This window comes from Cryptomeria japonica, unplaced genomic scaffold, assembly GCF_030272615.1.
Source record: "Cryptomeria japonica unplaced genomic scaffold, Sugi_1.0 HiC_scaffold_222, whole genome shotgun sequence".
NCBI lineage: Eukaryota > Viridiplantae > Streptophyta > Pinopsida > Cupressales > Cupressaceae > Cryptomeria > Cryptomeria japonica.
The window spans coordinates 218,610-231,332 of NW_026729044.1; the positions used below are offsets into that span (position 1 = coordinate 218,610).

General features: G+C 62.6%; 2 non-coding genes across 2 annotated transcripts; both read right to left on the bottom strand.

Annotated features, from left to right (window-relative positions):
- Nucleotides 1-210: 210 nt before the first annotated feature.
- Nucleotides 211-329, bottom strand: LOC131868856 (5S ribosomal RNA). Its single transcript, XR_009367276.1, has one exon. It is a non-coding gene; the product is annotated as a 5S ribosomal RNA (ribosomal RNA).
- Nucleotides 330-8,133: 7,804 nt separating this feature from the next.
- Nucleotides 8,134-8,252, bottom strand: LOC131868857 (5S ribosomal RNA). The gene has a single exon (XR_009367277.1). It is a non-coding gene; the product is annotated as a 5S ribosomal RNA (ribosomal RNA).
- Nucleotides 8,253-12,723: the final 4,471 nt, after the last annotated feature.

Genomic DNA, 12,723 nt, shown 5'->3' on the forward strand with positions numbered 1-12,723 from the left:
CAGCACCTCGGGCGCACCGGGGTGCGCGCACAACGCCCGGGTTGCACCGTGGCCTGTGTGCTCGGGGCGCCTCGGGTGCGCGCTCGGTGTCGCCCCCGCGCGCGCGGTAGTGCGGGCAGCGCACCCCGGCCCGGCCCGGCCCCGACGAGAACGCAAACGGGCAAAAGGTTTATTCAAATAGCATTGCGACGCCCGGCGAAAAACTAAAAAAGGGTGCAACACCGGGACTTCCCGGGAGGTCACCCATCCCAGTACTACTCCGGCCCAAGCGCGCTTAACTGCGGAGTTCTGATGGGATCCGGTGCACTAACGCTGGTATGATCGCACCCGTTATGAGCTTGTCGCAGTGTGTACTTAGCAAACCGCGACCCACGTGCGAATCCACCCCGGCCACCCACCCCCGTCGAGGTGCACACCCTCCCTCGCGAAGTGCGCCCCGTTCGCCAAGTGTGAGCCCTGCCCGGGTGCGCGCACCTTGCTAGGGCGTCGGGTGTGCACCCGGCCCGGCCTACGTGCGTGCACCTGGAGGGGGCGTCGTGTGCGTGCAGTGTCCCGTCTGCAACGCGGTGCCCACACACCACCTCGGGCGCAACGACCTGCGCTCACATGTGGGCCGAGTGCACCTTGGTGCATGTTCGGGGCGCCTCGGGTGCACGCTCGATCTTGCCCCGGTGCACCAAGGCGCTCGGTTTGCCCCGGGTGCGCACTTGGTGCAAGGTGGGCACCCAAAATAGGGATCAAGCACCAAAACACAAGTTTCGGGATGCAAAATGGGACCCAAGGACCACAAATGCGTTCCAAGACCCATGATGGGTCCACGAGAACAAAAATGTGTTCCGAGACTTAATAAACAAATATTGGGTTTTAGGAGAAGAAACATGCTCTGATGCCCAAAACGAGAATCGACCCCGAAAAGGCCACAGGCCAAAAGTGGGATGCGAGACAAAAAAAAATGGGACCCGAGGACCAAAATTGGGTTCCCAGGTCGAAGACAGGGCAACCGGACAAGAAACGACCTCTAAGGCTCGAAATGAGTCCCGACGACTAAAACTTGACAAGAAGCACCCATCAGGCACCCAACTCGACACCCATGGGATGCCGACCCACCCGGGCTTCCACCTAGCACACCTTGGCACCCACCCACCCTCGCACCCAACCTCGCACCCAACTTAGCACCTTTGAACCCACATTGGCACTCACCCTGACCCTGGCACCTTGGAACCCACATTGGCACTCACCTTGACCCTGGCACCCACCTTTGCACTCACCTTGGGACCCACCCTGGCTCCCACCTCGGCACCCACCCAGACACCCACCTTGGTTCCTTGGCACCCACCTTGGATCCTTGGCACCCACCCCGACACCCACCTTGGCACGCAACTTGGCTACTTGCCACCCACCTTGGCTCCTTGACGCCCACCCCGACAACCACCCCGTGACCTACCCTGGCTAGGGTTGGTGCACACCCACCCTGGTGCCCACCTTGGCACCCACCCTATGACCCACCTTGGCACGCACCTTAGTACCCACCCCGTTACCCACCCTAGGACCCACCCCGTGACCCACCTTGGCCAGGGTGGGTGCCTTGGTGCGCACAACTTGCCTGGGCTGCACACCAGGGCGGGCTCAAGATGGCACCCGCGTTCCGTTTTTTTCACTATCTTTCAAAACGGAAATTTTAAAATCTCATTTTTTTCTTTTTTTTGCCTTTTCTGGAAATTAGTGAAGGCAGCGCATCAAAGGTGCGCAATGCTGGTGCGAACCCGGGAGCGCTCCGATGTGTGCTCCAAGGTGCGGCGTGCACGAAGTCCGAGCCCGGTTTGCCCCGGGTGCGCACCTCGCGTGCACCTTCGCCGGGGTGAGCACCTTGGCTGGGTTGCGCGCCCTGGTGCGTACCAAGGAGCGCTCTGAAGTGTGCTCCAAGGTGCGGCGTGCACGAAGTCGGAGCCCGGTTTGCCCCGGGTGTGCACCTCGGGTGCGCACCTCGCGTGCACCTTCGCTGCGGTGGGCACCTTGGCTGGGTTGCGCGCCTTGGTGGGCACCATGCAGTGCACGAAGTCGGAGCCCGGTTTGCCCCGGGCGCGCACCTCCGCCAGGGTGGGCACCTTGGTGCGCACAACTTGCCTGGGCTGCGCATCAGGAAGGGCTCAAGATGGCACCCGCGTTCCGTTTTTTTCACTATCTTTCAGAACGGAAATTTTAAAATATCGTTTTTTTTTGCCTTTTCTGGAAATTAGTGAAGGCAGCGCATCAAAGGTGCGCAACGCTGGTGCGAACCTGGGAGCGCTCCGATGTGTGCTCCAAGGTGCGGCGTGCACGAAGTCGGAGCCCGGTTTGCCTCGGGTGCGCCCTGGTGGGCACCATGGTGCGCACCAAGGAGCGCTCCGAAGTGTGCTCCAAGGTGCGGCCTGCACGAAGTCGGAGCCCGGTTTGCCCCGGGTGTGCACCTCGGGTGGGCACCTTGGTGCGCATGCCTTGCCTGGGCTGCGCACCAGGGCGGGCTCAAGATGGCACCCGCGTTCCTTTTTTTTCACTATCTTTCAAAACGGAAATTTTAAAATCTCATTTTTTTTTGCCTTTTTCTGGAAATTAGTGAAGGCAGCGCATCAAAGGTGCGCACCTCGCTGCCCACCACGGTGCGCAACGCCGGTGGGCACCCGGGAGTGCTTCGAAGTGTGCTCCAAGGTGCTGCGTGCACGTTGTCGGAGCCCGGTTTGCCCCGGGTGCGCACCTCGCGTGCACCTTCGTCGGGGTGGGCACCTTGGCTTGGTTTGCCCCGGCTGCGCTCCGAAGCGGGGTTATTGGAGCGCCGCCTCTTTTTTTGTCGGAGCGTTTGGTGGGGTTTCTCGCATTGGCTCTTCCGAGGCCCGGTTGCCACCCTGGCGCGCACGAAGTCGGAAGTAGGGTTAATTGCCCGGGTGCGCACCTTTGCCAGGGTGGCACCTTACCTGGGCTGCGCACCAGGGCGGGCTCAAGATGGCACGCGCGTTCCATTTTTTTCACTATCTTTCAAAACGGAAATTTTAAAATCTCCTTTTTTTTTTGCCTTTTCTGGAAATTAGTGAAGGCAGCGCATCAAAGGTGCGCACCTCGCTGCCCACCTTGGTGTGCTCTGAGGTGCGCACCCGGGAGCGCTACGAAGTGTGCTCCAAGGTGCGGCGTGCACGTTGTCGGAGCCCGGTTTGCCCCGGGTGCGCACCTCGCCTGCACCTTGGCCGGGGTGGGCACCTTGGCTGGGTTTGCCCAGGGTGCGCTCCGAAGCGGGGTTACTGGAGCGCCCCCTCTTTTTTTGTCAGAGAGTTTGGTGGGGTTTCTCGCATTGGCTCTTCCCAGGCCCGGTTGTTGGGTGCGCTCCCACCCTGGCGCGCGCGAAGTTGGAAGTTGGGTTAATTGCCCGGGCGCGCACCTTCGCCAGGGTGGGCACCTTGGTGCGCAAACCTTGGCTGGGCTGCGCACCAGGGCGGGCTCAAGATGGCACCAGCATTCCCTTTTTCTCACTATCTTTCAAAACGGAAATTTTAAAATCTCGTTTTTTTTTTGCCTTTTATGGAAATTAGTGAAGGCATCGCATCAAAGGTGCGCACCTCGCTGCCCACCTTGGTGTGCTCCGAGGTGCCCACCACGGTGCGCAACGCCGGTGCGAACCCGGGAGCGCCCCGATGTGTGCTCCAAGGTGCGGCGTGCACGAAGTCGGACCCCGGTTTGCCCCGGGTGCGCACCTCGCGTGCACCTTGGTGCGCACACCTTGGCTGGGTTGCGCGGCCTGGTGGGCACCATGGTGCGCACCAAGGAGCGCTCCGAAGTGTGCTCCAAGGTGCGGCGTGCACGAAGTCGGAGCCCGGTTTGCCCCGGGTGCGCACCTTCGCCGCGGTGGGCACCATGGCGTGCACGAAGTCGGAGCCCGGTTTGCCCCGGGTGCGCACCTCGCGTGCACCTTCGCCGGGGTGGGCACCTCGGCTGGGTTGCGCGCCCTGGTGCGCACCAAGGAGCGCTCTGAAGTGTGCTCCAAGGTGCGGCGTGCACGAAGTCGGAGCCCGGTTTGCCCCGGGTGTGCACCTCGCGTGCACCTTCGCTGCGGTGGGCACCTTGGCTGGGTTGCGCGCCTTGGTGGGCACCATGCAGTGCACGAAGTCGGAGCCCGGTTTGCCCCGGGCGCGCACCTCCGCCAGGGTGGGCACCTTGGTGCGCACAACTTGCCTGGGCTGCGCACCAGGAAGGGCTCAAGATGGCACCCGCGTTCCGTTTTTTTCACTATCTTTCAGAACGGAAATTTTAAAATATCGTTTTTTTTTGCCTTTTCTGGAAATTAGTGAAGGCAGCGCATCAAAGGTGCGCAACGCTGGTGCGAACCTGGGAGCGCTCCGATGTGTGCTCCAAGGTGCGGCGTGCACGAAGTCGGACCCCGGTTTGCCCCGGGTGCGCACCTCGCGTGCACCTTGGTGCGCACACCTTGGCTGGGTTGCGCGCCCTGGTGGGCACCATGGTGCGCACCAAGGAGCGCTCCGAAGTGTGCTCCAAGGTGCGGCGTGCACGAAGTCGGAGCCCGGTTTGCCCCGGGTGCGCACCTCGCGTGCACCTTCGCCGCGGTGGGCACCATGGCGTGCACGAAGTCGGAGCCCGGTTTGCCCCGGGTGCGCACCTCGCGTGCACCTTCGCCGGGGTGGGCACCTTAGTGTGCAGACCTTGGCTGGGTTGCGCGCCCTGGTGGGCACCATGGTGCGCACCAAGGAGCGCTCCGAAGTGTGCTCCAAGGTGCGGCCTGCACGAAGTCGGAGCCCGGTTTGCCCCGGGTGTGCACCTCGGGTGGGCACCTTGGTGCGCATGCCTTGCCTGGGCTGCGCACCAGGGCGGGCTCAAGATGGCACCCGCGTTCCTTTTTTTTCACTATCTTTCAAAACGGAAATTTTAAAATCTCATTTTTTTTTGCCTTTTTCTGGAAATTAGTGAAGGCAGCGCATCAAAGGTGCGCACCTCGCTGCCCACCACGGTGCGCAACGCCGGTGGGCACCCGGGAGTGCTTCGAAGTGTGCTCCAAGGTGCTGCGTGCACGTTGTCGGAGCCCGGTTTGCCCCGGGTGCGCACCTCGCGTGCACCTTCGTCGGGGTGGGCACCTTGGCTGGGTTTGCCCCGGCTGCGCTCCGAAGCGGGGTTATTGGAGCGCCGCCTCTTTTTTTGTCGGAGCGTTTGGTGGGGTTTCTCGCATTGGCTCTTCCGAGGCCCGGTTGCCACCCTGGCGCGCACGAAGTCGGAAGTAGGGTTAATTGCCCGGGTGCGCACCTTTGCCAGGGTGGGCACCTTACCTGGGCTGCGCACCAGGGCGGGCTCAAGATGGCACGCGCGTTCCGTTTTTTTCACTATCTTTCAAAACGGAAATTTTAAAATCTCCTTTTTTTTTTGCCTTTTCTGGAAATTAGTGAAGGCAGCGCATCAAAGGTGCGCACCTCGCTGCCCACCTTGGTGTGCTCTGAGGTGCGCACCCGGGAGCGCTACGAAGTGTGCTCCAAGGTGCGGCGTGCACGTTGTCGGAGCCCGGTTTGCCCCGGGTGCGCACCTCGCCTGCACCTTGGCCGGGGTGGGCACCTTGGCTGGGTTTGCCCAGGGTGCGCTCCGAAGCGGGGTTACTGGAGCGCCCCCTCTTTTTTTGTCAGAGCGTTTGGTGGGGTTTCTCGCATTGGCTCTTCCCAGGCCCGGTTGTTGGGTGCGCTCCCACCCTGGCGCGCGCGAAGTTGGAAGTTGGGTTAATTGCCCGGGCGCGCACCTTCGCCAGGGTGGGCACCTTGGTGCGCACACCTTGGCTGGGCTGCGCACCAGGGCGGGCTCAAGATGGCACCAGCATTCCCTTTTTCTCACTATCTTTCAAAACGGAAATTTTAAAATCTCGTTTTTTTTTTGCCTTTTATGGAAATTAGTGAAGGCATCGCATCAAAGGTGCGCACCTCGCTGCCCACCTTGGTGTGCTCCGAGGTGCCCACCACGGTGCGCAACGCCGGTGCGAACCCGGGAGCGCCCCGATGTGTGCTCCAAGGTGCGGCGTGCACGAAGTCGGACCCCGGTTTGCCCCGGGTGCGCACCTCGCGTGCACCTTGGTGCGCACACCTTGGCTGGGTTGCGCGGCCTGGTGGGCACCATGGTGCGCACCAAGGAGCGCTCCGAAGTGTGCTCCAAGGTGCGGCGTGCACGAAGTCGGAGCCCGGTTTGCCCCGGGTACGCACCTCGCGTGCACCTTCGCCGGGGTGGGCACCTCGGCTGGGTTGCGCGCCCTGGTGCGCACCAAGGAGCGCTCCGAAGTGTGCTCCAAGGTGCGGCGTGCACGAAGTCGGAGCCCGGTTTGCCCCGGGTGCGCACCTTCGCCACGGTGCGCACCATGGCGTGCACGAAGTCGGAGCCCGGTTTGCCCCGGGTGCGCACCTCGCGTGCACCTTCGGCGGGGTTGCGCGCCCTGGTGGGCACCATGGTGCGCACCAAGGAGCGCTCCGAAGTGTGCTCCAAGGTGCGGCGTGCACGAAGTCGGAGCCCGGTTTGCCCCGGGTGCGCACCTCGCGTGCACCTTCGGCGGGGTTGCGCGCCCTGGTGGGCACCATGGTGCGCACCAAGGAGCGCTCCGAAGTGTGCTCCAAGGTGCGGCGTGCACGAAGTCGGAGCCCGGTTTGCCCCGGGTGCGCACCTCGCGTGCACCTTCGCCGCGGTGGGCACCATGGCGTGCACGAAGTCGGAGCCCGGTTTGCCCCGGGTGCGCACCTCGCGTGCACCTTCGCCGGGGTGGGCACCTCGGCTGGGTTGCGCGCCCTGGTGCGCACCAAGGAGCGCTCCGAAGTGTGCTCCAAGGTGCGGCGTGCACGAAGTCGGAGCCCGGTTTGCCCCGGGTGCGCACCTCGCGTGCACCTTCGCCAGGGTGGGCACCTCGGTGCGCACACCTTCTCAATGTTTTCTTGCCTTTTCTGGAAATTGGTGAAGGCAGCGCATCAAAGGTGCGCACCTCGGTGTGCTCCGAGGTGCGAACCCGAGAGCGCTCCGAGGTGCCCACGAAGTCGAAAGTCGGGTTAATTGCATTGTTTTCCCCGGGTGCGCTCCGAGGTGCGCAACATCGGCGCGCACCAAGGAGGGCTCCGAAGTGTGCTCCAAGGTGCGCACGATGGCGTGCACCTCTGGTGCGCACGATTCGGAGCTCGGTTTGACCGGGGTGCGCACACCTTGGCTGGGTTGCGCACCTTTTGTGCGCTCCAAGGTGCGCACGAAGTCGGAGCTCGGTTTGCCCCGGGTGCGCACCTTCGCCAGGGTGCGCACCTTGATGCGCACGCCTTGGCTGGGCTGCGCACCTTGGTGGGCGCCATGGTGCGCACCTTTCGTGCGCTCCAAGGTGCGCACGAAGTCGGAGCTCGGTTTGCCCCGGGTGCGCACCTTGGTGGGCGCCATGGTGCACTCCGAGGTGCCCAAGATTGGTGCGCACCAAGGAGCGCTCCGAAGTGCGCTCCAAGGTGCGCGCGAAGTCGAAAGTTGGGTTAATTGTCCGGTTTGCCTCGGGTGCGCACCTTGCGTGCACCTTCGCCAGGGTGGGCGCCTTGGTGCGCACACCTTGGCTGGGCTGCGCACACCTTGGCACCCGCGTTTCCTTCATTTTAAATTTTTTTTTTTTACAATCTCTCAAGTGGGAAATTCTATAATCTCAACTTTTTTTGCCTTTTCAGGAAACTTTTGAATGGAGCGCATCATTGGTGCGCTCCGAAGTGTGCTCCAAAGCTCTCTCCAGCTGCGTGCACCTGCCCCGGCCGCGCACCCGGCCCCGCCCAGCTTCGCTCACCTGTCCCGGGCGTCTGGTGCGGAACCTTAGAGTAAGAAACATCACCGTGCACCTTGGCCAACGTGCGCGACTCGACCGAGCGCGCACTGGCCGAGGTGCACACCGATTTCACCTGGGTGCGCGCGCAGCACCTCGGGCGCACCGGGGTGCGCGCACAACGCCCGGGTTGCACCGTGGCCTGTGTGCTCGGGGCGCCTCGGGTGCGCGCTCGGTGTCGCCCCCGCGCGCGCGGTAGTGCGGGCAGCGCACCCCGGCCCGGCCCGGCCCCGACGAGAACGCAAACGGGCAAAAGGTTTATTCAAATAGCATTGCGACGCCCGGCGAAAAACTAAAAAAGGGTGCAACACCGGGACTTCCCGGGAGGTCACCCATCCCAGTACTACTCCGGCCCAAGCGCGCTTAACTGCGGAGTTCTGATGGGATCCGGTGCACTAACGCTGGTATGATCGCACCCGTTATGAGCTTGTCGCAGTGTGTACTTAGCAAACCGCGACCCACGTGCGAATCCACCCCGGCCACCCACCCCCGTCGAGGTGCACACCCTCCCTCGCGAAGTGCGCCCCGTTCGCCAAGTGTGAGCCCTTCCCGGGTGCGCGCACCTTGCTAGGGCGTCGGGTGTGCACCCGGCCCGGCCTACGTGCGTGCACCTGGAGGGGGCGTCGTGTGCGTGCAGTGTCCCGTCTGCAACGCGGTGCCCACACACCACCTCGGGCGCAACGACCTGCGCTCACATGTGGGCCGAGTGCACCTTGGTGCATGTTCGGGGCGCCTCGGGTGCACGCTCGATCTTGCCCCGGTGCACCAAGGCGCTCGGTTTGCCCCGGGTGCGCACTTGGTGCAAGGTGGGCACCCAAAATAGGGATCAAGCACCAAAACACAAGTTTCGGGATGCAAAATGGGACCCAAGGACCACAAATGCGTTCCAAGACCCATGATGGGTCCACGAGAACAAAAATGTGTTCCGAGACTTAATAAACAAATATTGGGTTTTAGGAGAAGAAACATGCTCTGATGCCCAAAACGAGAATCGACCCCGAAAAGGCCACAGGCCAAAAGTGGGATGCGAGACAAAAAAAAATGGGACCCGAGGACCAAAATTGGGTTCCCAGGTCGAAGACAGGGCAACCGGACAAGAAACGACCTCTAAGGCTCGAAATGAGTCCCGACGACTAAAACTTGACAAGAAGCACCCATCAGGCACCCAACTCGACACCCATGGGATGCCGACCCACCCGGGCTTCCACCTAGCACACCTTGGCACCCACCCACCCTCGCACCCAACCTCGCACCCAACTTAGCACCTTTGAACCCACATTGGCACTCACCCTGACCCTGGCACCTTGGAACCCACATTGGCACTCACCTTGACCCTGGCACCCACCTTTGCACTCACCTTGGGACCCACCCTGGCTCCCACCTCGGCACCCACCCAGACACCCACCTTGGTTCCTTGGCACCCACCTTGGATCCTTGGCACCCACCCCGACACCCACCTTGGCACGCAACTTGGCTACTTGCCACCCACCTTGGCTCCTTGACGCCCACCCCGACAACCACCCCGTGACCTACCCTGGCTAGGGTTGGTGCACACCCACCCTGGTGCCCACCTTGGCACCCACCCTATGACCCACCTTGGCACGCACCTTAGTACCCACCCCGTTACCCACCCTAGGACCCACCCCGTGACCCACCTTGGCCAGGGTGGGTGCCTTGGTGCGCACAACTTGCCTGGGCTGCACACCAGGGCGGGCTCAAGATGGCACCCGCGTTCCGTTTTTTTCACTATCTTTCAAAACGGAAATTTTAAAATCTCATTTTTTTCTTTTTTTTGCCTTTTCTGGAAATTAGTGAAGGCAGCGCATCAAAGGTGCGCAATGCTGGTGCGAACCCGGGAGCGCTCCGATGTGTGCTCCAAGGTGCGGCGTGCACGAAGTCCGAGCCCGGTTTGCCCCGGGTGCGCACCTCGCGTGCACCTTCGCCGGGGTGAGCACCTTGGCTGGGTTGCGCGCCCTGGTGCGTACCAAGGAGCGCTCTGAAGTGTGCTCCAAGGTGCGGCGTGCACGAAGTCGGAGCCCGGTTTGCCCCGGGTGTGCACCTCGGGTGCGCACCTCGCGTGCACCTTCGCTGCGGTGGGCACCTTGGCTGGGTTGCGCGCCTTGGTGGGCACCATGCAGTGCACGAAGTCGGAGCCCGGTTTGCCCCGGGCGCGCACCTCCGCCAGGGTGGGCACCTTGGTGCGCACAACTTGCCTGGGCTGCGCATCAGGAAGGGCTCAAGATGGCACCCGCGTTCCGTTTTTTTCACTATCTTTCAGAACGGAAATTTTAAAATATCGTTTTTTTTTGCCTTTTCTGGAAATTAGTGAAGGCAGCGCATCAAAGGTGCGCAACGCTGGTGCGAACCTGGGAGCGCTCCGATGTGTGCTCCAAGGTGCGGCGTGCACGAAGTCGGAGCCCGGTTTGCCTCGGGTGCGCCCTGGTGGGCACCATGGTGCGCACCAAGGAGCGCTCCGAAGTGTGCTCCAAGGTGCGGCCTGCACGAAGTCGGAGCCCGGTTTGCCCCGGGTGTGCACCTCGGGTGGGCACCTTGGTGCGCATGCCTTGCCTGGGCTGCGCACCAGGGCGGGCTCAAGATGGCACCCGCGTTCCTTTTTTTTCACTATCTTTCAAAACGGAAATTTTAAAATCTCATTTTTTTTTGCCTTTTTCTGGAAATTAGTGAAGGCAGCGCATCAAAGGTGCGCACCTCGCTGCCCACCACGGTGCGCAACGCCGGTGGGCACCCGGGAGTGCTTCGAAGTGTGCTCCAAGGTGCTGCGTGCACGTTGTCGGAGCCCGGTTTGCCCCGGGTGCGCACCTCGCGTGCACCTTCGTCGGGGTGGGCACCTTGGCTTGGTTTGCCCCGGCTGCGCTCCGAAGCGGGGTTATTGGAGCGCCGCCTCTTTTTTTGTCGGAGCGTTTGGTGGGGTTTCTCGCATTGGCTCTTCCGAGGCCCGGTTGCCACCCTGGCGCGCACGAAGTCGGAAGTAGGGTTAATTGCCCGGGTGCGCACCTTTGCCAGGGTGGCACCTTACCTGGGCTGCGCACCAGGGCGGGCTCAAGATGGCACGCGCGTTCCGTTTTTTTCACTATCTTTCAAAACGGAAATTTTAAAATCTCCTTTTTTTTTTGCCTTTTCTGGAAATTAGTGAAGGCAGCGCATCAAAGGTGCGCACCTCGCTGCCCACCTTGGTGTGCTCTGAGGTGCGCACCCGGGAGCGCTACGAAGTGTGCTCCAAGGTGCGGCGTGCACGTTGTCGGAGCCCGGTTTGCCCCGGGTGCGCACCTCGCCTGCACCTTGGCCGGGGTGGGCACCTTGGCTGGGTTTGCCCAGGGTGCGCTCCGAAGCGGGGTTACTGGAGCGCCCCCTCTTTTTTTGTCAGAGAGTTTGGTGGGGTTTCTCGCATTGGCTCTTCCCAGGCCCGGTTGTTGGGTGCGCTCCCACCCTGGCGCGCGCGAAGTTGGAAGTTGGGTTAATTGCCCGGGCGCGCACCTTCGCCAGGGTGGGCACCTTGGTGCGCAAACCTTGGCTGGGCTGCGCACCAGGGCGGGCTCAAGATGGCACCAGCATTCCCTTTTTCTCACTATCTTTCAAAACGGAAATTTTAAAATCTCGTTTTTTTTTTGCCTTTTATGGAAATTAGTGAAGGCATCGCATCAAAGGTGCGCACCTCGCTGCCCACCTTGGTGTGCTCCGAGGTGCCCACCACGGTGCGCAACGCCGGTGCGAACCCGGGAGCGCCCCGATGTGTGCTCCAAGGTGCGGCGTGCACGAAGTCGGACCCCGGTTTGCCCCGGGTGCGCACCTCGCGTGCACCTTGGTGCGCACACCTTGGCTGGGTTGCGCGGCCTGGTGGGCACCATGGTGCGCACCAAGGAGCGCTCCGAAGTGTGCTCCAAGGTGCGGCGTGCACGAAGTCGGAGCCCGGTTTGCCCCGGGTGCGCACCTTCGCCGCGGTGGGCACCATGGCGTGCACGAAGTCGGAGCCCGGTTTGCCCCGGGTGCGCACCTCGCGTGCACCTTCGCCGGGGTGGGCACCTCGGCTGGGTTGCGCGCCCTGGTGCGCACCAAGGAGCGCTCTGAAGTGTGCTCCAAGGTGCGGCGTGCACGAAGTCGGAGCCCGGTTTGCCCCGGGTGTGCACCTCGCGTGCACCTTCGCTGCGGTGGGCACCTTGGCTGGGTTGCGCGCCTTGGTGGGCACCATGCAGTGCACGAAGTCGGAGCCCGGTTTGCCCCGGGCGCGCACCTCCGCCAGGGTGGGCACCTTGGTGCGCACAACTTGCCTGGGCTGCGCACCAGGAAGGGCTCAAGATGGCACCCGCGTTCCGTTTTTTTCACTATCTTTCAGAACGGAAATTTTAAAATATCGTTTTTTTTTGCCTTTTCTGGAAATTAGTGAAGGCAGCGCATCAAAGGTGCGCAACGCTGGTGCGAACCTGGGAGCGCTCCGATGTGTGCTCCAAGGTGCGGCGTGCACGAAGTCGGACCCCGGTTTGCCCCGGGTGCGCACCTCGCGTGCACCTTGGTGCGCACACCTTGGCTGGGTTGCGCGCCCTGGTGGGCACCATGGTGCGCACCAAGGAGCGCTCCGAAGTGTGCTCCAAGGTGCGGCGTGCACGAAGTCGGAGCCCGGTTTGCCCCGGGTGCGCACCTCGCGTGCACCTTCGCCGCGGTGGGCACCATGGCGTGCACGAAGTCGGAGCCCGGTTTGCCCCGGGTGCGCACCTCGCGTGCACCTTCGCCGGGGTGGGCACCTTAGTGTGCAGACCTTGGCTGGGTTGCGCGCCCTGGTGGGCACCATGGTGCGCACCAAGGAGCGCTCCGAAGTGTGCTCCAAGGTGCGGCCTGCACGAAGTCGGAGCCCGGTTTGCCCCGGGTGTGCACCT